Source organism: Eleutherodactylus coqui, chromosome 6, assembly GCF_035609145.1.
Source record: "Eleutherodactylus coqui strain aEleCoq1 chromosome 6, aEleCoq1.hap1, whole genome shotgun sequence".
NCBI classification, from domain to species: Eukaryota; Metazoa; Chordata; class Amphibia; order Anura; family Eleutherodactylidae; genus Eleutherodactylus; species Eleutherodactylus coqui.
The window spans coordinates 91,947,398-91,971,135 of record NC_089842.1 but is presented as its reverse complement, the minus strand read 5'-3'; the positions used below and the strand labels follow the sequence as shown (position 1 = coordinate 91,971,135).

Sequence of the window (23,738 nt, the reverse complement as noted above, 5' to 3'; positions counted from 1 at the left end):
AATTGTATTAAAATAACGAGGATATTATAAATCCACTCACCACATTTTGAAATATTTCACTAAAATATGATGCTCAATTTAGTGAGCCGATATACATTTATATCATTTATTGTGCTATATATTTTTGTATTGTGGTTTTGTTACTGAGGAATTGTATAGGTTTATACTACATTGTATGCATTACATTGTTGTGTCTGCATTGGCAGTAATAATCAAAGAATGTAAAGACAATGAGTCACATATATTATCGGTGTGGCTCCAGAATTCTGGCAGAGGCTGCACCTTTCTTTTGGCACAAATCAATTTACTGTTGCTTTTTACCAAAAAGATAGATGTTACATCTCTCAGGCCGCTTCTACATCCGCATTGAAACCTCTGGCTGGAAGGTTTCGTTGCAGATCCGGCTGAAAAAGCACTGCATGCAGCACTTTTTCTTCAGACCGAAAGCCGAGCAGCTGGGCAGCAAGTGGGTGGACCTCATTATAGACAATGGAGTCTTCCTAGCACTGTTCGGTACCGTTCAGGAACAGAACCGATTGGCCGCGGGAAATCCCCTTTCCTGTTCCCCTGCCACAGATGTGAATCTACCCTCACTCCACTTTTTGAAACATTTTTGAAAAATGGGTGGGGTTTGCTGCTTGACCAGGATTTAGAGACATTTATGACAAGCGACTTTTAAAAAGCCACATCATTTGTTGCATTTTCACTCCAGGAGCTCGGTAGCATACAAAGTAGCCCCACAGCTCTATCAATATTTTGTAAATTTTGGTAAATGTTTACATTTTTTGAATGGAGAAAGCAAAAAAGCTGCCAGAAAAGTGGTCTCAAGAATATCTCTAATCATAATTTTTCTCCCAAAGTAAGTGGAGATTATCTACAAATAATTAAAAATGGAGATGTGCAGCGATTAAAAATAATTAGTGTATTAAAAGTGAGAATTAGGGCTCGATCAGAGGAGCAGATATTCACGCGGTTTTCCGCGTGAAAAAAGAAACGCACATTTCTCGCGCGAAAAAAATTGGACCTACAAAAGAAAGAACATATGGACGTGGTCATGCAAATTTTTTTATGCACGCAGTGGGTTTTTTCGGCGTGGAAAAACGTGCGAATATCCGCTTTTCTGACCAAGTCCTAAATTTGTTTACAGTATAATATCTAGATTGTGAGTAATGAAAAAAAACAAAAACGTTTTGGCCACTTTCACACGGCCTAGAAACTTACGCGAGATTTGTGTGTTGTGAGACACAAATCACGCATGATTATGAACCCTATTTTTTTCGCTGCATGTCCTACCTTTTCGCATTCCTCAGAACCAGTCCGCCATTGTTTTCAATGGGACAGTAAAACACATCGCATGGCATGAAAACAATGGGAAACAGTTGCCAATCGGCCAATGCAGCTGAACGCCGTGCCAGGGGATCGCTACTTCACAGGAGTGATCGGAGGTGTTTTTGCCAGAAAAACACCTCACATCCCCATAAAAACGCACATTGGCGAGCCTGATATCGCACTCACCCATGTGTAGTTAGCCTTAGTAATATGGATTTTAATTTTTACTTCTTTGTTTATTAGATTACGTTTTACATTAACTAATTCAAGCTTTATATTTGTGTTTATTTGTATTATTTGTACATTTGAAGTTATATGTAATATACTGTGAATGGCCACTTTATTCGAGGCACCCATCTTCTAGGATGTTGGACCACTTTTGGCCTTTAGTACAACAGCAGTTCTTCAATCAACTATTGATAAACTTTCTTGAGGATAGCTCATCAATAGAGAAGAGCGAGCGTACTCACTAAGGCAAACTACTAGAGCGAGTAGTGCTTTATGCGAGTACCTGCCCGATTGTCTCAAAAGATTCGGGTGCCGGCGGGGAGTGGCAGGTGAGAGCGAGGAGGAACGGGGGAGGGGGGGAGATCTCTCTCTCATTCTCTCCCCCCCCCTCCTCTCTGCTCACTCCCGCAAGTCACTGCTCTTCCCCGCCAGCACCCGAATCTTTTGAGACGAGCGGGCAGGTACTCACATAAGGCACTACTCGCTCGAGTAGTTTGCCTTAGCGAGTACGCTCGCTCATCTCTAGTCATCAATAGTAAAGCTCAGAATATCCCTTTAATGTATTGTACTGGCTGAATTAACCCAGCCGCATGGTTGTGTTATCAGCTAAACACAGCATTTGGAACACAACTATGTGCCAGTCCCAAGCCTGGAAAAATGGGGAGGGGTGAAGAAAGACGTGGTGATCTACTCCAGTATATACCATCACATTTATTATGGATTCGCTCGAAAACACGTTTTAAGATATTGTGCTGTAAAATGGGCCCCCAGGGCTGAAAAACACCTACAGTTTTACCAGGGAAGAGCAACAGCGTTTTTCACGTAACTCGGGAATTTGTGACATGGACAAGGGAAACCCATCTGGGTGCTGGCCTGCTGATGTAGCCTGTGGCGAAAGAGATCACCCGCACCTTACTAAGGTGCATATGTTCTGAACATGGAACGTACCTGAAACAAACATTGGCAAATTAGACATTATAAAGAATGAAATTCAACGATTAAACATCAACCTTCTGGGGAGCCGTGAAGGAATGGATACTTTATCAGCAGCGATTTTTCATCCAGTAGGACTGTAACAACATCCTAACATTTTAAAGATTATAGAGGGGGTTTTTGTGGGTCCTCAGATTCGAAAGCTCTTCACAGATGACCCATTCAACAACTTGATGCAGGGTGATGCACAACAAGCATGAAATGCTTTTTGCCGAGTGTCTACAAACATTCTCGGGAATGTTAGGGCAGAAAACTACAAGGAACAACTACAAGACATGCGGATGCAGTATCAGAAACTTGGCTGCAATATGTCTCTAAAGAGCCACTTCCTTCATTCCCATCTGGATTTCTCTCCAGACAACTGTGGTATAGTTAGTGATGAACATGGCGAACGTTTTCATCAAGATATCGCAACAAACGAAGATACCAGGGAAAATGGTCCACTACCATGCTGGCTGACTAATGCTGGACACTAGCATGCTGGCTGACTACTGCTGGACACTAGAATGCTGGCTGACTACTGCTGGACACTACCCAGAGATGCTCCCAAACAGCCATACAAGAGACAGGCAAAGAAATCTAAGATGAACTCTATGACTTGATTATTTTACAGGTATTAACCATCGGCCTATTACTATTGGCATGCATTTCATGATGTAAACAATTACTGCAGATTACAAAAAAATAGAGCCAGTTTTGCATTCTGACTGTCATATTTGTGTTGAGTACATAAAAATTGATAAGAAATTACTAATTTTATTTCAGTAACATAACTTTTGTAAAAATGTGTTGACCAGTGAATTGGCTGCAGCAGTCCTGTGAACAATGAACAGCACATGACCGCCGAAGGAGCTTCTGTGAGTAGACCGGCAAGAAATGGAGTAACAGAGCTGGATCGGAGGGCCATTTAAGAGGTGAGTACATTTTTATATTTATTTTTTTTTGCAGTTATTTGCCATCTGGACATTTATTAATTCTTGGGAAACTACTTGGACAACATTTTTTGATTTCATCTGTACATGCTCTCAACTTTGTTTGATTTCCTATATCTTAGAGAAAATGAGGTGAGTTCTCCTTCAATGGAAGTGTTCAAATTAAGACTGGACAGACATCTGTCTAGGATGATTTAGTGAATCCTGCACTGGGCAGGGGGTTGGACCTGATGACCCTAGAGGTCCCTTCCAGCTCTACCATTCTTTGGTTTTATGATTCTTATCCTGTGAGAGTTGCAGAACTTGAAAATCTGAAAAATGAGGGTGATTAAGAAACCTACCTGCTGCAGAATGAACTGGTCTGTCTTCTAGGTCTCAATGTGGCCCATGGAATTTACTTGATTATGAATAATTTCACCTTAGAGAATTGTGTTAAAATAACGAGGATATTATAAATCCACTCACCACATTTTTGAAATATTTCACTAAAATATGCTCAACTTAGTGAGCCGATATATATTTATATCATTGATTTTATTATATATCTTTTTGTATTGTGGTTTTGTTACTGATGAATTGTATATGTTTATACTACATTGTATGCATTACATTATTACTGTCAATGCAGACACAACAATCAAAGAATGTAAAGACAATGGGTCACATATATTATCGGTGTGGCTCCAGAATTCTGGCAGAGGCTGCACCTTTTTTTGGCACAAATCAATTTACTATTGATTTTTGCCAAAAAGAACAGATGTTACATCTCTCAGGCCGGTTCTACATCCGCATTGAAACCTCTGGCTGGAAGGTTTCGTTACAGATCTGGCTGAAAAAGCACTGCATGCAGCACTTTTTCTTCCGTCCAAAAGCCGAGCAACTGGGCAGCAAGTGGGTGGACCTCATTATAGAGAATGGAATCTGCCTAGCACAGGAACGGAACCGATCGGCTGCGGGAAATCCCCTTCCCTGTTCCCCTGCCGCAGATGTGAAACTACCCTCAGTCCATTTTTTTAAACATTTTTGAAAAATGGGTGGGGCTTGCTGCATGTCCAGGATTTAGAGACATTTATGACGAGCGACTTTTAAAAAGCCACATCATTTGTTGCATTTTCACTTCAGGAGCTCGGTAGCATACAAAGTAGCCCCACATCTCTAGATAATGCTATAGCTCTATCAATATTTTGTGAATTTTGGTAAATGTTTGCATTTTTTGAATGGAGAAAGGGAAAAAACTTCCAGAAAAGTGGTCTCAAAAATATCTCTAATCATAATTTTTCTTGAGCGACATGACGTTCATTTACATTTCTTTAACATGGGCTGAGAATTGCTGGTATGGGGACAAACAATCCTTGCTATGATCATTAGTCTGTATAGAGTGGGCCGTACATCTTCCTATTTACACGGGAAGATGTATAGCCGCCCCTTGAGCATTTGTATACCTACTAAAAAGCGACGATCAGCTGATGAATGTGTTTGCTCGTTCATTGACTGATCGTTGTCCCTTTTACATGGTTCAATGATCATGTAAATGAACGTTTGAGAGATAATTGTCCCATGTGAAAGAGCATTTACACCTCTGGGTCCCTTATTGTACTGTAACCCAGGGGTGTAAGAGAACATTTTTATGGATTTCTCAATTTCCTCATAAGAAGGCGGCTTTTTGGCACCATCAGATGTTGGAAAGAAACTTTGTAGACCTCATGTCAAGATCAAAAGGAATATTACATTACTACAGGAAGTACTTCTAACAACAGTAGATAATTACAAAGTATTATTTAAGGAGTACTTACAAAATCTAGTCTAATGAGATGACTGCTATTAGAGAGAATGCTATTAGCAGCTAATGTATTTACTTTTCTTCGTACTGAACATTTTATAGGTAAGACAACACGTAAAATGATTTCAAGGTATTGCAATAAAACAAGTGCAAGGTTTGTTACAGCTCCCCAGACGTCTTGGAGTGACATAGAACTGACTTGTACATAGATCTTATGAGCTTTATTCAAGTCAACAGGTGTTTGTAATGGGACTGTGATTGCATGTATGAAACATAGAGTACAGTTCTGTTTTGATCAAATCCACCCCATCTTCAGGTTTGTGCACTTGTAATGGCCATCAGGGATGTTACTAGCATTATCTGGCATAGGGGACTTACCAGGGTTAGAGCCAAGATTTCGACAGTGGAACCAAGGAGGTGTACCACCCTACGGTAGGGCACCTCCTTGGTTCAGGTAGTCGGATCAAGGTTGACTCAGCCTTCCATGCTTTCGAGGTCAGTAAAATGAATACCCAGCTTTCTGGGGGGGGGGGGGGGATGACTGTGGAAGGCAATGGCAAACCACCCCGCAAAAACAGTCTGCCAAGAAAACGTCACCCTAGGAGTCAGTCATGACTCGGTGGACTCATCGAAGATGAGGTTATCACCTTTTCTTCCAAAGACTGAGCTCTTTATTTTGATGATGATATGCCTTGTCACAGTATCACTGATAGCGGCTTCTTTGGCGGAAGGAGCAATGAGTTGACACGTTGCTCAAAACTTTAATTTACTGCATAACGGTGCCAGGAATCAACTAGAAGCCTTTTTGGATGGAAAGTAATCTTGAAATGTACAGAGTCACAATTCGAGTAGCAAGCAGTCTCTTATATTATCACTGTCTTGTTGATAAAATTAAACTTGCAATTTTAAGCAAACTTGTTCGAGTCTCTTAGTTGATTGGTCCCATCAGGGATGCCATAACAAGTATGTAACATCAATATCTACACACAGGAGCATTCGTTATAAATTATTCCAATTGAAAAAGTATCTTTTGCATAATCTAACAGAGAAATTTAACACAGGACAAGCCTTTTAATAGATTAACATGATTGCCAACTGATTGCATAGGAATCCTGTGTCTGTGAAACTGATTAGTGGCTGAATGAACTGGTCCTTTGCAGAAAAGTAACTTTTTCTCTTCAGAACTCTGAGTGCCCTGAGGCTGAGTCTTTAGTTAATGTCACTAAGTGATTTAAATTACACCTGAGGTGAATAAGGTCATCTGAATACGTGCTACCGATGCAGAGCACTGATTAGAGATTCTTCAGACATCCAATGTATTTGTGCTTAATATTCTATGTATGTGCACAGATAAAGCCGGGGCTGAAAAAATAACGGAGCATTCCCAATAAGATAAAAGGACAGAAAAGACCCTCAATCAAAAGGTAATGAGGGAAATGACACAGCCGGTACAATGAGCTGATCCACAGTTATCAATCACTATTTTAGCTAATGCACAGACATGGTGCACAATGATGCAAAGCGCATAGCAAGGTTTGACCCCTTAAAGGGGTTTTCCGTGATTGTCCACTGCTTCCTCCAGGTTCTATGCGGTGGCCACCGGGGCTGCAGTGTTAAATGGAAAGCTGCTGGGATAGGGGAGTATTCAATTTTTCTTCATTTTAACTCTTCATCATTTCCTGGAAAACCCTCTTTGAGGACACTGTCGTGCTTTTCCATCTTTGGTTTTTCCTTCCCAATTTCAAAAATCATAACTTAATTTTTTCGTCAACGTAGCTAAAGTATTTCGTCAAAGTATTTTCTGTCACCATTTTCTGACCTGCATATCTTTCCGTCAATAACGTTGCAAGAGTTCTTGTTTTTAGAGGCTGTGGTTTCAATTGGCACCATTTTGGAGTACATACAACATATGAATAATTCTGATTTATTTCCGCCTTCAATGTGGCCCGTTATCTGTACAATTCCACTGAAAAACAAACTGCAATCTTTAAACTAAAATAACCTGGTTGCATAAGTGTGAATATCCTCTTGCATTTGGGGATGTGGTTGTGTTCAGAATTGGCCAGAAGAGCTTAGAACATATCAAAAGGGTCTGATTATTGATCAGTCAAGAGAAGGTACCAAAAAATTTCCAAGGCATTACATATACCATGGAACACAGTGAATACAGTCATAAAGAAGTGGATTAAATTTGGGCAACAGTGAAATTACCGGGAAGTGGATGGCCCTCAAAAATTTATGAAAAGACCAAAAGAAAATTGGTTTGGTAGGCTGCCTAAAGGCCAACAGCAACATTATAGGAGCTGCAGGAATTTCTGGCAAGTGCTGGTTGTGTAGTCATGTGACAACCATCTCCCATATTCTTCATATGTCTGGGCTGTGGGGTAAGGTGGCAAGATGGAAGCCTTTTTTTAACAAAGAAAAACATTCAAGTCCAGCTAAGTTTTTTGTCAAGACCTACATCAAGTCTGCCAAAAGTATGTTGGAGAACTTGTTATGGTCTGATGAGACCAAGGTTGAACTTTTTGGCCATAATTCCTAATAGTATATTTGATGCAAAGCCAACACTGCGCATCACCAAAAGAACACCAGACCCACTGTGAAGATGGTGGAGAGCATTATGTTTTGGGGCTGTTTTTCTGCTGCTGGAACTGCGGCTTTAGACAAGGTGGAGGGAACTATGAACCAGTTACAAATATCAGTCCATTTTTACACAAAACCCTCAGGCCTCTGCTAAAAAGCTGAAGATGAAGAGTAATTTCACCTTTCAGCATGCCCACAGCCCAAATCATACCACCAAATCAACAAAAGAATGGCTTCCCCAGAAGAAGATCAAAGTTTTGGAATGATCCAGCCAGAGCCCAGAACTGAATCCCATTGAAGATCTGAGGGTTGACCTGAAGAGGGCGCTACACACGAGATGCCCTCGCAGCCTGACAGATTTGGATCACTTTTGTAAAGAAGACTCAGCAAAGATTGCCAAGTCAAGATGTGCCATGCTGATAGACACCTACCCAAAAAGACTGAATGTTTTCGTAAAGTCAAAGAATACATCAACAAAGATTTAGTTATCGAGTGTGCATATTGATGTAATCAAATTATTTTAGTTTTTCTTTTTTTTTTTTTTTCCACCCTAAAAAGATTTCAGTTTGTTTTTCAATGGACTTGTACAGATAACGGGTCACATTGAAGGCGGAAATAACTTTTATAATAATTTCTTGACATGGCATTTTAATAAGGATGTGTAGACTTTTTATATTCACCGTATTCCATGGACATATATGGACCCATTGTAGCCAATTAGGCTATTACATGTCTGGTTTTCACATGAATCAATGGTTCATATGAAAGAAATCATAGCATGTCTTATTCTTGCTGTTTTTATGGATGAGAATAGCACTGGATATGTGTAGGGTCCATGGATATTGGTCAACACACAATCGGCTATCCATGTGCCGTCTGCTGTTTGTTGTGCCCAAGTTTCTGAGGCATAACTCACAAATAGGCATATGAATATTACCTTAGGCTGCGACTTTTAGGAGTGTGTTTAAGATTGTAGATCAGCGATGGAATGGAGAGCATGAGTAAGTTGAGTAACCTGTGCAATTACTGACAGAGAACAGATGTATTATGGAATCTAATGTATATAGTTGACACCCATATATCTCATGTAACGTTGGGCAAAATGAGGATAGAATGTCACTACCTTGCAATTGAAATAAACATGAACGCAGCTGAGATGAGGTTTGGGGACAGAGCTGTCTGTCAAACAAATGTTTGATAAAAAGCTACCTAATATGTATAACTAGTTTTCTAACTATCATGCCTAATTAAAAATCATATACAATAACAGTCCTTGTTATTACAGGGCTACCACATCAGAGTTCCTGTGACTACATATGTCCTATTAAATATCTTGTCTGACCATGTAACACCTACAGAACATTCTGTGTCATAAGAGAACCTACTCAACTACAATATAGTAACATCAGTAACTTTACTTGTAGAGCGCTGTTTAGTTCAGAATCAGTAATAAAGAATGCTAAATTTGACGAACCATTATTGCTTTGCAGAGTAAGGACTGCAATGATGTTCTGCGGCATCCCGTAACCCCTCAGTGATGGTGTTTTTTTCCATTTAAAAAAATCGTAAATCCTTTATTCATCCATCGACGTAGCTGTATGAGGGCTTGTTTTTTGCGGGACGAGTTGTATTTTTCAATGGTGCTATTTAACCCCTTCCCGCTCCAGGACGTACATTTATGTCCTGGAGCGACGGGGTATGTATGCAGAGAGGTCGCGGGGCGACCTCTCTGCACACAGTGCGAGCGTCAGCTGTTTACTACAGCTGACACCCGCGGGCAATAGCCGTGATCAGCCGAATGGCCGATCGTGGCTATCAACCCTTTAAATGCCGCTGAGGTCGGGGGAGCTGTGCAGGTGTCATGGCTGCCGGGGGCCTTTTGAAAGGCCCCAGGGCTGCCTTGAAAGACTGCCTATCAAGCCATCCCCGTGAGGAGGCTTGATAGGCTGCCTATCAGAATGCAGTATAATGCTATAGCATTACGTCATACTGCAGGAGCTATCAAAGTATTGCATATTGTAGTCCCCCAGGGGGACTTAAAAGTAAAGTGAAAAAAAAAGAACAAAAAAGTAATAAAAGTTTTAATCACCCCTCTTTTGCCATATCTATAATTAAAAAGTCTAAATAATAAAAAAAAATACATATTTGGTATCGCTACGTCTGTAAAAGTCCAGTATATCAAAGTAGCGCAATATTTACCCTGCACGGTGAATGTTGTCCAAAAAAAAAAATAAAGAACGCCAGAAATGCACTCTGTCACCCTGTCTCCCCCAAAAAACGCAATAAAAAGCGATCAAAAAGTTGTACGTATTCCAAATTAGTGCTTAAGGAAACTACAGGACATCCCACAAAAAAATGAGCTATCGCTGAACTACATCGAAGGAACAATAACAAAGTTATTGCGCGCACAAGATGACCGCAGAAAATAATTGAAAAAAATTAAATGTCTTTGAAAAAAAAATAGTATAGTAAAAAAAACCTATACAAGTTTGGTACCGTAGTAATTGTACCGACCCATAGAATAAAGTTATCATGTCGTTTTTGTTGCAGTTTGTGCGCCGTAGAAACAAGACTCACTGAAAGATGGTGGAATGTCATTTTGTTTTTTAATTTTACTCTACTTAAAATTGTTTTAAAGTTTTTCACTACTTTATATGGTACACTAAATAGCACCATTGAAAAATACAACTTGTCTCACAAACAGCAAGCCCTCACACAGCGACGCCGATGGATTAAAAAAACCAAAAAAACGAAAATGGAAAAAAAAAGGGCCACGTCATGAAGGAGTTAATGTACCATATAATGTCCTGAAAAATTTTAAAAAATTTCTAAGTGGGGAGGAATGGAAAAAAAAACGACATTCTGCCATCTTTTGGTGCGTTCTGTTTCTACGACGCACAAACTGCAACAAAAATGACATGATAACTTTATTCTATGGATCAGTATGATTACTACAATACCAAACTTAAGTAGGTTTTTTCTGCTGTACTATTTTTTTCTTTTAAGATATTAAATTTTTTGTCTCTATTTTCTGTGCACAATAACTTTTTTATTTTTCTGTTGACATAGTTCTGTGAAGGCTCTTTTTGTGCGGTACGTTCTATCATTTCCATTGGTACCATTTTTGAATACAAACAGCTTTTTGTTAGCTTTTTGTTACATTTTTTCTTGGAGATAAAGTGATCAAAAAAGCGAATTTTTTGGCGTTATTTTTTTCAGACAACATTTACCGTGCGGGGTAAAAAATGCATTATTTTGCTGCGCTGTCTCCCTCCATACACGTCCTGCAATGGCAGGACGTATAGACACTATTGGGCCGTCACTAAGGGGTTAAGGACACGGACTATTTCAGACCTAAGGACGCATCTCCACTTTTCAAAAGCCAAAACTTTTATTTTTCATTGACATAGCCATATGAGGGCTCGTTCTTTGTGAGACGAATTGTAGTTTTTATGGGTACCATTTGGAAGTACAAACTCGTATAATGCATTGTATAACTATTTATAATTTTTTGAGGAGGGCAGGGTGAAGAAAAGACCTGAATTCTTCCATCGTTTTATGGTGTTCACCCAGTGATATAAATAACACATCTTTTTTATGCGGATTGGTACAATTATAACAATACCAAATTGATTTTTGTTTTTGGTTCTTCCACTTTTGCACAATAAAAACTCTTTCTATTGGAATTTTTGTTTGGCATCACTGCATTCAAATGTCCATAACTTTTTCAGCTTTTTTTGTTTTTCCATTGACAGAGCTGTGTGAGGGCTTATTTTCTGTGGGACGAGATACAGTTTTTATTGGTAGCATTTGAGGTAAGTATAACTTTTTATCACTCTAAGGGTTTATGTACACAGGCAATAAAAAACAAGATTCTTGGGTACAATTTACATCAGTACATTCCATGTACTGTTCGATTTGCTGAACATAACACACTGACGTGCTATTCTCGTCCAAAAATCGAACAAGAATAGAAAATTACTTGGACTATCTTTTAAATAAAGCCCATGTGCATACATCCATTCAAATCATGGGGTGCTATTTCTGTTACAGTTGGATACATTGAAATTGAAATATCTATAGCCCTATAGGTTTATGTATATATAAAGCAATCCGAACATCATCTTCAAACAGGGAAGGATTGAAACTGTGGGGGGTCAAACAGACCGTTGAGCTGATGCTGTCTGCTTCCGCATTAGTCTTAGATATGAGTACTCATGGAAGACGCAAATGGACAGCCACATGCACCATGGGATTGTCATAAGCGAAGTGAGTTTATTCAGCAGAGGTTACAATTTATAGAAGAAATTTGTTTACGTAGTTATTTGATTATTGCGCATGCCCAAGGCCGCTAAACATCTGCAAATTTTAATGAACAATATATCTTTCAAAGACATTTCTTACAGGAACAATACATCAATGCCCGGTGACAACTGTATCAAAACATATTGTCCTTGGACAGGCTTCTTAGAAAGGAGTGAGTTTCTCAAGGAGAAAAAGACATGGAAGAGAACTGATAAGGCATATGGGAACAGATTCAGGGTCATATAGCGGGAACAGGACAGACAAGGAGTAAGTTTGGAAAAAGAAATTAAATGTATTTTCTTATTTATTCTAAGAAAAGGGAAAATCTAGAATTAACCCCTCACATTCCCCCATTTTGAACATGGAGTCAAGACAAGTATGACTCCTAGTCCATAAACACGTGATTCATATCGGCGCAGAGAAAGCTTTTTCAGTACATTTAGAAATACATGAAATTATAACCTTAATTGCTATATAAATGCATGATAAAATCATCACAACTTGTAATATACTTTGTAGAATCCCCATGAACCAACCTCCTAAACCAGAAAACCAATTGGCAGGGTTCAAAGAACTAAATGTGTTACCCCACCAGCTATCTCTGGTTTCTGAGTTTCCATTTGTCCATGCAAGCAGTTCTTTTGACGGAACAGGAACAGCCAAGAAAGGAAAACTAGTGGCACCAGGTGTGTGTACAAGTCCAACAGTCTTTCACCTGTGAGGTGTTCAGTCCATCTACCAGTATTTGGTGGTGTCTAACAAGGTGGTTCTGGACATTGTCCTTTTGCACCCTCTCACAAGGGCGAAGCATGGAGTGAGGAGTCCAAAAGTCCATCAATAAACAAAATGTCCTTCATTTTCCTTCTCATGGGGGGCAAAGGTAGGGCGTGAAAAGTCCATTAGTCCCAAAACAAACAACAATTCCTTCAACCTTTAACAAAGTAGGTGTGATCAGCAGGACTCGATAGGGCCCCTCGAGTCTGGGCTCTAGAGATTTCCGGACAAGCCTCTTTACGACCACCCAGTCTCCAGGTTGTAGGGAGTGAGATCCCTCTAGGTTGTCTGGGTCTGGAATGGGAGAAAAAGACTAGATTCTGGGTTACCATTAGTTGGTCACACAGGTGCTTTACATATCCGGCTACTATGTCATAGCCCTGCTGTAGGGCCTCTGGATGATACAGCCCCAATCTTGGCATAGAGCCAAACAACACTTCTTTTAACTTAAGCGTACCATTTAGTCTTTTAACTTTGCCTAAACTCTGCAGGTGTGAAGTGTGTACCTTTGTTTGAGTCAATCACTTCCGGTGCCCCATATCTGCAGGTTACCTCATTCATCAGCTCCTGTGCGATTACCTGCTTATTTACTTTGGTAACAGGGTAGGTCTCCGACCTGAAAAGACATCAACAACAACAAGCACGTATTCATACTTCCCAACAAGTGGGAGCTGAGTGTAGTCAATTTGCAATCCCTGAAATGGGTAGAGTGGTCTAGGCAAGTGTTATGTGGCAAATTTACTTCTACCCTGTTGCTTACGGCAAAGATCATGCAAAATTGGACAAATGATGATGCAGCAGCTACAGAAAACCCAGGAGTCACCCGTCCTCGTTCAAGCGTCGACATCATTGCTGCTTTGAGAGGTGCGTCTTTCCGTGCATCAGCTGGGCCATTATGGGGCACAGGGACCGTGGTGGGCAAGTGCTGTTGACTGTTCGCCATACACCGTCCCATTTCTGCTGCTCCCATATTTAGTCTATTTGTCTTTTTCTTTCTTGCTGGCTTGTAACTGTAAAGTCTTTAGCATATCAAAGTCCAAAGTTTTTATCAAAGTCCAAGTTCATATCAAAGTTCAAGGTTTAGTCAAAGTCCAAAGTTATTGTTGAATTCTTCTTTTCTTCCACGGCTTGAGGGCCGCTGCCTTTGCTGTGTGGTCTGTGATGACGTTGCCTCTTGTTTCTCTGTTGTAGGAATTGGTGTGAGCTTTCCACTTTGTCAGGTAGAAGTAAGTAGGGCCTCTGTGAGACTCTGCACCATTCTTAATTGGCTGTCCTGCTGAGGTAACAAGCTGTCTGGCCTTCCATGTTAGGCCGTAGTCATGAGCTATGCCAAATGCATACCGGGAGTCAGTGTAAATGTTTGCCGTCTTACCTTCTACCACTCTACACGCCTCAGTGAGGGCCTGTAATTCCGCTTCCTGTCCTGAGACATGCGGAGGCATTCTGCTTTTAGGACATCTTGTTGCGTGACAACTGCATATCCAGTGTGGAGTCGTCAATCACCCCTGGTACCATCTATAACAAAAAGAAACTAAAAATATGCATTGTTAACAAGGGCTTTCAGTTAACATAAAGAAGAGACAGTGTCTGCAATTGCATCTTCCTGGACATGTGCCAGGGGGTACTGACGGACCAAAGGGGCTAAGAGCTTGTTCCTCTGTGTGCATAAGATTGAGGACAGGGAGAGGTGTCACTTGGTCTGCTGCCATCCGACAGAAGGTCGGGTGATTTTCAGACCCGGGGTGTATACGAGCCTCACCGGACGGGTGAAGTTTGATACAACATCCCAAGGGTCCCATCACGTCAGTTCTCAATATGCTTTCAGGACCTTCCAGCACAAGGAAGCGCGTGAGGCATCGCGACCCTTTAAACATTACCTCAAGCGGTTCAGTTTCTGCCAGCTGAATTGGCACTTCTGAAACCCCTTGCACGGATTACCGCTAGACAATCAGGCTGGTATTCTATTTCAAATAGATCATAACCTTGTTGCAAGAAGAGAAAAAAAAAAGATTTTTTTTTTTTAAATAGCTGACCTGCAATACCTAGATCACCTATATCTTCCCTCCCCCCCCCCCCCCTTTGAACTAGGGTACTTAATTGGAAGGGTAACCGAGTTCAAGGTAGTAGAAGAATGACAAGAGCACATTGTAGCTGGATTTGACGGGCCAGAAATAAGTGCTTGGGTTGCACTTGCGTGTATATGCTCCGGATGTCATGGGGGGGGGGTGAGGACCACTAGGGGGGGGTAGTTCAATACCAACTCCGAAGATTTGTTAACCATTGCCTGTACTGCTGCCACAGCACAAACACATGAGGGAGCTCCTCAAGCCACTGGATACAGCTTCATGGAGTAGCATCCAGGTGGCCGTGGGTGTCCTCCGTGCCTTTGTGTCAATACTGTCGTCACATGGCCAGAAAATTCAGTACAGAAAAGAATAAAGGATAAAGTGTAAAAGGGTGAGAAATGAGCTTCAGGGGTGAGAGAGAGAGAAGAATGATTGAAAGGCAGTCCTAGAGTAGTTGCATAAGAGCGGAAACAGAGTGGACCCATGGGCGGCAGTATGAAAATAAGGCCCAGAAAGGTGCGGAGTTTGGCAGCAGGTGTAAGTACGGGTATGGCCGTTTGCACGTTTCTTCTATAGAGCATTCTCAGAAACAGTATAATTGTGGCTTGTTGGCAGGCTTCCAAATTATCAGCACACAACGCCTACATCACACATTTTACATTCATTACAGTCTGAACACGGGTCATTAAAGGGGTTGTCCCTCGGCAGCAAGTGGGTCTATACACTTCTGTATGGCCATATTAATGCACTTTGTAATGTACATTGTGCATTAATTATGAGCCATACAGAAGTTATAAGAAGTTTTTCACTTACCTGCTCCGTTGCTAGCGTCCTCGTTTCCATGGAGCCGACTAATTTTCGGCATCTAATGGCCAAATTAGCCGCGCTTGCGCAGTCCGGGTCTTCTTCTTTTCTCAATGGGGCTCCGTGTAGCTCCGTGTAGCTCCGCCCCGTCACGTGCCGATTCCAGCCAATCAGGAGGCTGGAATCGGCAATGGACCGCACAGAAGCCCTGCGGTCCACCGAGGGAGAAAAATCCAGCGGCCATCTTCAACCGGTAAGTAAGAAGTCACCGGAGCGCGGGGATTCAGGTAAGCGCTGTGCGTTTTTTTTAAGTCCCTGCATCGGGGTTGTCTCGCGCCGAACGGGGGGGGGGGGGGGGGGGGGGGTTTGAAAAAAAACAACCCGTTTCGGCGCGGGACAACCCCTTTAATTCTCATCCGTTCATGCGGTCAAGTCTCATTCAAATGTTAGTAAGAGTTCACACAGGACGTAACGCGTATGATGCAAATGTCCTCATCTTGCAAACAAATGCATTCAATCACTCCCACTTCCCCCTGGAATCAGTCAAACTTTAACTGTTTGTAACACTAGAGGAGTATACCGGATTCCACAACAACCACTGTATAGCTAATTTTTCTTTTCCAAAAAAAAAGGAACACACATTTTGCAATCATGCACACGTCCAACCAATCACAGAACTGACATTTACATAAAAAGCAAAAATATATATCTTAAAATCCCTATATATATATTCTATTTTTAAAACCACATAATTCACATAATATATTCAACGTCTGTCTTTCTTCTATGACTTTGAATTTTTATATCTCTATGGAACAGAACAATAACTAAGATTTTTGGAAAACAGCCAGAACATCCAGACTCCAAACAACACCAATCATTAGCAACAACAAGAGGTATATTTCTCTGCACAGACTATCAAACCCGGACAGCAGAGGAATAGTTAAACACATTAAAAAAAAAAGGACAAAGACGACTAAACGTATAACAAAGATTAGATTACATAACATGAAGACAAACAATATTGGTTATTTGACACATAATTATCCACAGATTCTGCATGAACTTGCTTTATGTCCCAAAGGAACACAAACTATAAAAGAATTCCCTTTCTCTGATAACTGCCGTATCTACACATGCCTCAATCCATTTATCTAACATACTTTACCCAACCCTTGCTTATCTCTGAATCTTTTCGAAACTTGTTGGTCTCAGATTCCCAAAATTCTAACCTGCTTTTCTCAACAACTTGCTAGATTCTCTCCCCACGGCTAACTTGCTTTATCTGACCTTTGCTATTTCTCTAGCTGTTCCTATATAGGCATACTCCTTGCCTTGAACGTTTCTCATATTTCACGTGAATTTTGAGACAGGATTTGTAGCCCCAGTGTCTATAAGGAAGGGCACTTCCTCACCTCATATGGAAGCAGGCTCAAAGGTCTGAGTGCCTCTGTCCTTTGTTTCCACGGTAGGGATACTGGGGCGGGATCGCCGGGACTTATGAAAGCAATCCCTGGCCAGGTGGCCTACCTTGCCACAATTATAACACTTGCATGTTTCTCTGTTGAGTCTGTCCTGGAGCTGCACCTTCCCCTCCTGGTTGCTATAGTATTTAACCGCCACTGCAGGGCGCTTCTCATCCTTAGCAAACCCTACTGCCTTTTTATACAAGTCCCTGGGCTCGGCTTGTCGCCAGTCGGGGGTACATGCTTTTATTTTATCTGCCAATGATGGGCCAATGCCTTGCATGAACGCGTCCCTAGCCTTCGATTCCAGCCTACCAAAATAACATTCAATGGCTTCATTCTTTTCCCGTCTACACATAGTTAAAGCCATTTGTCTTCGTAAAGGGTTTTGTTGTCCGCACCTGGGACAATCCCAGTAAGGTTTCCCTTTTTGGGACTTCTTTAGTGGGACTGCGGCGGTACAACTCTGATAGTCAGGAAGAATGTCGGAGCTGTCCGCGGTTGGTAGGACCGGGTACATCCTAGCCGGGTTTGGCACCGGCGGTTAGTACACAAGTATGCCGTCATCCCTCGTTGCGCAATCCCATGGTTCTACATTTACCTTTTTGCTATATCTTATTATGGTTTCTATCCCTCTTCCTAGACCGGCATCTCTGATCTCCTGCATGTGTTTTTCCTCGTACTGTTGCCAGAACTCATAGTTAAAGGTTCTCGCTGTTTTACCTGTTTATATATTTCATAGGCTTGCCTACAGATGTCCTTCCCTTCCCCCAATCTTATTATCTCAATGGGTGTCAGGAAAGTCTGAGACCCCATTCTAGCTATGGACTTATCTCCTACAGATGTCCCTACTGCCGAGTCCGCAACTGGCAGGATACTTTGGACTTTTCAGTCCCTTCCGCCATGTCCGCAACGGGCAGGATATTTATTTAGGGCTCTCCTGCGAAGTATTGGCAGGATATTCTCTTCTGCAAGTCCGCAACTGCAGAAATACTTTGGACTTTTCAGTCCCTTCCGCCACGTCCGCAACGGGCAGGATATTCGCAATCAATATTACGAATATATTACTACTATACTTACGGGGATAGAGGAAGGACCACGGCTTGCCTTACTGGGCGGCTTTTAGTAATCTTATTACAAATTACAGCTAACATTATGAGTCCGGCAAAAAGCAATACTTTCTACAGCACACAGCAGACAGCATGGCAATATACACAAGGGTTCTTCCGTCTAGCACGGTTACTAAGAACACCGTAAATAACAGGCAGAAGTGTCCCATAAACATGCAGCAACTACCTGTCTGTCGACACGTGACTTGAAGTCCGGGGAACCCAGATCTTAGAGTGGTAAGTCAAGGGCTTACCTTACATCGGTGTTTTGTAGATCTGGGGTCCCGTGGCCTCTAGTCCGGATGGTCGGCAGGCAGGGTCGTCAGGTATCGGCTGCAGGTAAGGAGTTAACTTCTGGCCCTCGTTGGTGCGCCAAGTAATGTGGGGGGTCAAACAGACCGTTGAGCTGATGCTGTCTGCTTCCGAATTAGTCTTAGATATGAGTACTCATGGACGACGCAAATGGACAGCCACATGCACCATGGGATTGTCATAAGCGAAGTGAGTTTATTCAGCAGAGGTTACAATTTATAGAAGAAATTTGTTTACGTAGTTATTTGATTACTGCGCATGCCCAAGGCCGCTGAACATCTGCAAATTTTAATGAACAATATATCTTTCAAAGACATTTCTTACAGGAACAATACATCAATGCCTGGTGACAACTGTATCAAAACATAATGTCCTTGGACAGGTTTCTTAGAAAGGAGTGAGTTTCTCAAGGAGAAAAAGACATGGGAGAGAACTGATAAGGCATATGGGAACAGATTCAGGGTCATATAGCGGGAACAGGACAGACAAGGAGTAAGTTTGGAAAAAGAAATTAAATGTATTTTCTTTTTTATTCTAAGAAAAGGGAAAATCTAGAATTAACCCCTCACAAAATAAAGGGGCCCAACAAGCATGACAGGAATATATGGGTGTTGTTCAGATATCATTCCTATCAAGGGTTTGATAGTTGGAGAGGTAGTAGGTTTCTAGTTCCTCGCAATCATTAGTAAAGCTGCTGGGAAAACATGGCATGATAATCTTCTGGTGTTTGGAGGGAGGTTTTTAATTCCTAAGACCAAAAGAGCCATAGCCAGATCAGGTGGAATGTCAATCTGAAAAATATGAGAAAGTTTCACCATTGATTAGCAGCAGGGCATTCCCAGACGATGTGCAAGAGAGTACCGTAAATCCACAGTTCCTCCAAGACAGATAAGAGGTACCTGGAAATAAATGGGTCAATTTAGAGGGGCAGAAGTACAAGCGAGGTAGCAGTTTGTAATATACTTCTTGAAGATTGGCGCATATTAACACTTTTTAAACCAATTTTATGGCTAAAAGCCATTTGGAGATGGGTAAGGTTTTGCCCAAGGCTCTTTCCCAATTGATCATATGCATTTTTTTGGAAGCCTCTCACTCTCCATTTACATACACATATATCTGTCTGGTGGAACGGAGTTCCTGTTTAGGATCATCAAACAAGAATTCAAACACCTTTTTGTGCTTTAGAATAGTTTATGGGTGAGAGTCCAAGAAGTGTCTAACCCTGATTTATGTAAAAAAAAATCTCTTTGAGAGAGATGAAATTTTTGCTCTAAAGATTGAAATGTCTTAATTTTTTGTTGATGGATTAAATCAGATATGAAAATTATACCCTTTTTTAATCCAGGGTTTAATATCTAGGGATAAACATCTCCAGGATCTCTAATGAGAGTTGAGTGGAGATTACTTGGGTAGATTCTTTAATAGATTCTATCACGATGAACCAAGATAAAAAAGACACCGCTTAGGTGGGTCTTACAGCTGTAGGTATGTGCCCTACAGTGATGCTGGTCATTAGATCTGTGCATAAGGATATTCTACCCATTAGCTTTTGTTCGATAGTGTGCCAGCTTTGTATCGGTGAGGGCTTACACCACTGATGGTTCAAAGTGATAGCATCATAATAAACTCTGAGGTTAGGGACACCAACCTCAGAGTAATAAAATAACTTTGTAAAGGGTCATCATCTACAGTTGACTCCCTCCCCTTATACTTAACCTAATACATAGTAATTCTGGATTTTTCTTGCACCACTTATACAAAGTTCGAAGTAAATGAGCGGACCTGTTTATCCAGATTGTTAAATACATTCTGTCTCTGCTGAGAAAGTAGGGGAATTTTCTCAGGAGGTGCTTGTAAATGGCTGAACTGGGCCTTATTACTGTATAATTACACTGCAGTGAAGTTATCTGGGACTGGTTATACAAAATCTAGTTATGCTGTATTTGTAGTTTTCAATTGTGTGCTATAATAATGTTTTCTTGCAGGTGCTGTGGCCCTTTAATAGTTCACTGCTGGTTATGCCACTTGTGTACATTACAGATGGGCACCTGGGTCGCACTGTTGTCTGGTCATGGATGCTAACACTGGAGCATGGCTTCACTAAGTATATGTTGAGGTTAGAATCACAGACTATATATGAGGTTGATTTGCGTTTCTGGGGATTGTGGCATACTTAGTAGTAGAGTGTACAGGAAGTGACATCAGTGGCTGTGATGGGTTTACATGATAATCCCAAACTTCAAACCTGCCTGATCTGTGGGAGTGAAATTGGGTCTGGCCAGCTAGGGCTGCTAGGACCGTTGCTAGGAATGCTGACCATTGACCCTAAGATTGGGTTGGGTGGTAACCAATCACCCTGTTGTCTTGACCTGTGCCTACTATAGCCTTGCATTAGACTTCCATGCCAGAGGAAACTTCTTAAGTGGAAGTGTCCTGGAGTACTGGAGCAGTTCCAGACTGCTACATGGTGGGAAAAACTGTTCTGTGGGTTCAGCAAAACTCTGAGGAATACTGCTGTTGTTATCAGAGATGGAGTGCAAAACCAAGGTTCTCCACCAGGTTCAGGTAATATAAGTTGCCCTGTGAGTCAACAGAGACTGAAACACTAAGCTTTGTGTGCCCATCAGAGACTGTAACTGCAGGGCCTAGAACCAAGCCTTCAGCCAGGGAGACAGCAGGGCAAAGATGGCAGTGGGTTCACTGTGGCTCTACCATCTCCTTTCCCAGAAGGCCGAAGAGTACCTTAGTTCAGACACTAGCAGGGGATAGAAGATTGCATAAACTTGGTTACCACAGAGTAGCTCTAGATTGTCATCGTGACGCCAGTGTCACTAAATAAGGGACAAAACTCCTAGAGGAAGAGACTTCATCCTGGCTCAGCCCCGGCAGGAGCGGCAGCCCTACGCTCCTCTACCTCCATTCTCTACACCTTCCACCTCCAAGAACAACAACAACTCCATTCACATCTCTCTCCCAACTCGTCCGGGAGGTTGCCTAAAGGCCAACAGCAACATTATAGGAGCTGCAGGAATTTCTGGCAAGTGCTGGTTGGTTAGTCATGTGACAACCATCTCCCGTATTCTTCATATGTCTGGGCTGTGGGGTTTGGTGGAAAGACGGAAGCCTTTCTAACAAAGAAAAACATCCAAGCCCGGCTATGTTTTGTCAAGACCTACATTAAATCTGCCAAAAGTATGTGGGGGAACGTGTTATGGATTGATGAGACAAAGGTTGAACTTTTTGCCCAGAATTCCTAATGGCATATTTGATGCAAAGCCAACACTGCGCATCACCAAAAGAACACCAGACCCACAGTGAAGATGGTGGAGGCAGCATTATGCTTTGCGGCTGTGCTTCTGCTGCTAGAATCGGGGCTTTAGTCAGGGTGGAGGGAATTATGAGCAGTTTCAAATATTAGTCCATTTTTACACAAAACCCTCAGGCCTCTGCTAAAAAGCTGAAGATGAAGAGTAATTTCACCTTTCAGCATGCCCACAGCCCAAATCATACCTCCAAATCAACAAAAGAATGGCTTCCCCAGAAGAAGATCAAAGTTTTGGAATGATCCAGCCAGAGCCCAGAACTGAATCCCATTGAAGATCTGAGGGTTGACCTGAAGAGGGCGCTATACATGAGATGCCCTCGCAGCCTGACAGATTTGGATCACTTTTGTAAGGAGGACTGAGCAAAGATTACCAAGTCAAGATGTGCCATGCTGATAGACACCTACCCAAAAGACTAAATGTTGTCATAAAGTCAAAGAATACATCAACAAAGATTTAGTTATAGGGTGTGCATATTGATGTAATCAAATATTTTAGTTCTTTTTTTATTTTTCCACCCTAAAAGATGTCAGTTTGTTTTTCAATGGACTTGTACAGATAACGGGTCACATTGAAGGTGGAAATAACTTTTTAACATGGCAAAAGCATGGCATTTTAACAGGTTGTGTAGACTTTTTATATTCACCATATTCCATGGACATATATGGACCCATTGTAGCCAATTAGGCTATTACATGTCTGGTTTTCACATGAATCAATGGTTCATATGAAAGAAATCATTGCATGTGCTATTCTTGCAGTTCGTATGGATGAGAATAGCACTGGCAATGTGTAGGGTCCATGGGTATTGGTCAGCAGCACACAATCGGCTATCCATGTGCCGTCTGCTGTTTGTTGTGCCCAAGTTTCTGAGGCATAACTCACAAATAGACATATGAATATTACCTTAGGCTGCGACTTTTAGGAGTGTGTCTAATGGTCTTAGGTAAGAGTTCCCTAGTAGAGATGAGCGAGCACCAAAATGCTCGGGTGCTCGTCACTCGAGACGAACTTTTCGCGATGTTCGAGGGTTCGTTTTGAATAACGAACCCTATTTTCATTTGTGAAAATCTGGGCAATTCAAGAAAGTGATGGAAACGACACAGCAATGGATAGGGCAGGCGAGGGGCTACATGTTGGGCTGCATCTCAAGTTCACAGGTCCCACTATTAAGCCACAATAGCGGTACGAGTGGGCCCCCCCCAACAACTTTTACTTCTGAAAAGCCCTCATTAGCAATGCATACCTTAGCTAAGCACCACACTACCTCCAACAAAGCACAATCACTGCCTGCATGACACTCCGCTGCCACTTCTCCTGGGTTACATGCTGCTCAAACCCCCCCCCCCCCCACAACCCAGTGTCCACAGCGCACACCAAACTGTCCCTGCCCAGCCTTCAGCTGCCCTCATGCCACGCCACCCTCATGTCTATTTAGAAGTGCATCTGCCAGAGGAAAAGCAGGCACACACTGCAGAGGGTTGGCACGGCTAGGCAGCGACCCTCTTTAAAAGGGGCGGGGCGATAGCCCACAATGCTGTACAGAAGCAATGAGAAATCCAATCCTGTGCCACCTCCATCTGGAGCTGCACACGTGGGCATAGCAATGGGGAACCTATGTGCCACACACTATTCATTCTGTCAAGGTGTCTGCATGCCCCAGTCAGACCGCGGTTTTTTATAAATAGTCACAGGCAGGTACAACTCCGCAATGGGAATTCCATGTGCACCCAC

The 23,738-nt window shown here is 41.9% G+C and overlaps 1 protein-coding gene and 1 long non-coding RNA gene across 4 annotated transcripts in view; both read left to right on the top strand.

Annotated features, from left to right (window-relative positions):
* LOC136632367 (uncharacterized) overlaps window positions 1-20,835 on the top strand; it is a 39,678-nt gene extending 18,843 nt beyond the window's left edge. Inside the window, exons 7-10 of one of the 3 annotated variants that reach the window (XR_010793156.1) lie at window positions 3,348-3,464; window positions 11,601-11,660; window positions 12,239-12,417; window positions 12,670-12,805. This is a non-coding gene — a long non-coding RNA (uncharacterized lncRNA). Of the gene's footprint in view, window positions 1-3,347; window positions 3,465-6,612; window positions 6,673-11,600; window positions 11,661-12,238; window positions 12,418-12,669; window positions 12,806-20,666 lie in introns of those variants that run through there. The other 2 variants (XR_010793157.1, XR_010793158.1) reach the window with 2 other exon arrangements.
* Window positions 1-23,738, top strand: part of LOC136632365 (potassium-transporting ATPase alpha chain 2-like) — a 479,010-nt gene that overhangs the window by 406,048 nt on the left and 49,224 nt on the right. The window lies entirely within an intron of this gene.